Here is a 3,758-nt window from a genome sequence, read left to right as displayed (position 1 = left end):
GAGAGGTACAAGACATGCTTTATTTTACATTGAAATGAAATAAGGCTTGTGTCGCATGCATGATTGGAATGATTATGAGGTTCCACGACATGAGTCGGGCTCCTTTCTCCCTTTTGGCATATTTTCCCAATATGGAGCAAAAAGTTATAGAGACTTTGGCATTGACTGGATATATTTTCTTATTTATTGGCCATCTTGATCCTTATTTCCATATCTATCATTAAGGAAGATTTCACCGTCTTTGAGCCCCATTGATTCAAGTTTCCTAGCTTTAAGATGGCATGCACAATTAGTGCTCTTATCAGCTTCAATACTTTGATTCCTTAGGATATGGAAGAAATATTTATGGGAGAATTCATCCAACAACACTTTGATTCTCTTCAAAAGGTTTTCTAAGAAACTATCCTTTGGCCAAGTTTTAGAGTGAAGGTGTTGGATAATTATCAACAAGTCTCCAAGAATTGTGATATTAGTCACTTGAATAGATTTTTCCAAAAGTAGAATTTGTAGCAAGTCATGCATTTTGACCTGATTGTTCGTCATATATCCCAACCCCCAGGCATACTCTGTCACTAATTTTGCATCGAGGTCGTACAAGACCCCTCCCCCACTTGCCACCCCTGGATTTTTTTTGAGGCACCATCAAAATAAAGAATCCAACTAGCCTTTTTCTCCTTCCAAATGGCTATATCATGATTTGATTTGATTTACATGCTACTTGGGTGACTCTATGGGTTGGTATAATGCCTTTTTTAATAGTTTCTTCGAGTTTGGATACCCAATCATGTTCCCTCATGTCGAGAGTTTGGTTTTCTTTCCCTGTTTTGATGATACCAAACTCACCACACATACATAATGCTTTCATGGAAGTTGATTGAGGGACAGGAATAATATTTTTTAAAGTGGCACAGTTCTTTGCCAATCTTATTTTCCAACATAAGAATTTACAGATAGATTCCTAATATCATTCTAGAATTTGGTCCGGGAGGAGAGAAGCGCCCGAAGGTCACAAGGCCAACGAATTCTATTGTATAGTGAAGAGAGTGCATCAATCTAGACTTTCTTGGTAAAATAACAAGATAAAAGAATATGGGAAAGTGTTTCTTCATGTTGTTTGCACAGGGGACATCTCGAGGGCCCTTGAATTCCTTGTTTCCTAAGGTTCTCAGTAGTCAAGGGTTTCTTATGTGCAAGCATCCAACAAAATGTATTGATCTTTGGGACAGCGTTATTTCACCACATATTTTTACAGAGTGAAGATTTTAGTGGCAAGCACCAAGCAAAAAGTAGTTCTTCATAGCCTCCATTAACAGAGTAAACATATTTTTGTCAACCCAAATTGTCTTCCACTTGTTGGTTCCATTGAGTGCATCCAACCAAGTGTTTTTGCAAGGTTGTCACAAAGGGGGATGGATAACTATGAATCCCACTTAAATCCCATCCAACCCAGTGTCCCTTTGCATCCCACAAAGAGATATATCTCAATTGGGATCTTCCTTGTGCCTCAAGGGCCTCCTTTGCATTCACTAGTTCCCCTGTTTCTTCCATAAGTGGTTTTCCCATAATGGTGTGAACCAATTGTTAATGTGAGCACCACTCCCTAGGATCTAGTTGAGAATTTTATGTATTAATGAAGCTAATGAGGAGATCAATTTCTATATTGACAACCCATTTTGAGTGGGTTGAAGAAGTAATATTCTCTTATCGCTTCCATACTGCTAATATTTGGGTTGCAACACCCTTAACCACCAACTTGTTGTTGAAGAATGTAACTAGGTTCAGTATTAATACTTGTATTTGAGTCATAACGAAATGTATTTATCAAAAGAAATAAAAATAAATTATTATTATTATTAGTATGACTTATTAAAGCATGGGTTTCATGCTTGGGTCATCATGTTATAGGCCAAATTCCCCATTGAGGACTTCTAGGTTTTCTTTTGAATCATTAGAGTCATTGTCCATTTTATGAGACCCTTCTTGGGCTTTTGAATCATGTAAAAATAATTTTTAATGAGTCAAATAAGACATTTGTCACCTCCACACTAATTCACCCCTTACCTGATCAAGTCGTCCTACATCACGGTAATTCGAACTCCAGAAGAGGTTATAAGTAAACTGCAATTCGATTCATTTGGAGCATCCACTCACAAGTTCAATATTCAAGAAAGATAAGCAGAAGAATATGAAATTGCAGAAGAAATAGAAGGAGATTTGTTGGAGAAGAAAAATCGAAGTTTTTGGGTTACCTCTCTCTCACATGTGTAAAGTTACTGGGCTACTGTTGGGGTCGAAATTCTGGATTCTACTGCATGTCGAAGTTTTGTTGCTGGGGAGGTCAAAATTTTGTTGCTGCAAGATAGAAGTGTTGGGTTGAAGTTGTTGCTGGAAGGTCATCATCTTCAGAAGAAAGGAAGGACTGACTTGGTGTGTGGAGGAATTTTGTGTCTAGGTCAGGGAGTCTTGGATCATCTCATGAAACTATTAAAAGAAGAGTTGTTGACTGGGTTTTCCCCTAAATAGGGGTTTTTCCCTTGATTTTTGCCTACATATAGTGTCTTTGATCTTCGTGTTATGGTTTTGGTAATTGCTTGATGAACTAAGATAAAATAAGAACACAAGAAAGTTAATAAGAACATAAGAATATCAAAATTAATTAACAACATAAAGAAAATATTTTTGCTTTTCTAATTTTCCAACATGGTTTTAGAGCTAAGGTGGACAAGAAGGAAGAAGGCAACCTGAAGACCTATTGAAAGGAGTTTTAAGAAGTTTGAATAAGGATCATCAAGGAAAAGGATCATATAAGGAGTCAAGCCTACTATCTTCAAGAACCGTGTCTAACTCATTGAAGGGAGAAACAAATTAGGAGCATCCAATTACAAGGCATTGAAAAAGAGGATAGATCTCATCCTCAAGAAGAATAAAGTCTTAGATCTAGTCAAATGAAAAGTAAAGAAGCCCACAAATGAATCAAGTGATGAAGAAAAGGAAAAGTACAAAGAAATACAAATATTGGTCATGACCCTAATGGTGGATGGAATAGAGGATAACCTCATCTCATATATATCCAACATAGATTCCACTCAAGAGATGTATGAGGTCTTATCCAAATTGTTTACAATTAAGAATCTTGGCCAAATTGAAAGTCTTAAGAATGAACTAAGGATAATGAAGATGACAAAAGATGACATTGTGGCATCCTTCTTTATAAGAATAGCTAGAATCAGATATGAACTCCAGGCAATAGATGAGATAGTACCTAAAAAGGAGTTTGTAATCACTGCCCTTATAGGATTACCAACATTTTGGAGTGCCTTTTCATTAGTTGGAAGTAAACTCCTACATTCGAATAATTATGGAATGTATGTAGTCAAAAATAAGTCAGAATTTCATTAGTAAGCAACAAAGAGAATGAAGAGGAGAAAATTTCAAATGCCTATTTCGCAGATCACAAGAATAAAGGAACCTTCAAGAAGTATAAAGGACCAAGAAGGAAGGTAGACCTATCCAAGACAGAATGCTACAATTGTCACAAGATGGGTCACTATAGAAATGATTGTCCTGACAATCCAAGGAATAAAAGGAGAAACAAGGATTAAGAAAATGTTGTCAAAGAAGGATCTACAAAGAAGAACAAGTTCGAAGAATTGGAAATAAGGGACTTACAGTACTAAGTCCTCTATTCTAAAGTTTTGAATTATTTTCCTTTATGCTTTGATTTCTAGTACTTGTAGGTTTAACATGCTTTGGAAAAA

This window comes from Pinus tabuliformis, chromosome 4_1, assembly GCF_031772625.1.
Source record: "Pinus tabuliformis cultivar Carrire ecotype Pingquan chromosome 4_1, CPIR1, whole genome shotgun sequence".
Lineage (NCBI taxonomy): Eukaryota > Viridiplantae > Streptophyta > Pinopsida > Pinales > Pinaceae > Pinus > Pinus tabuliformis.
The sequence above is the reverse complement of the archived record's forward strand: the minus strand, read 5'-3'. Positions refer to the sequence as shown.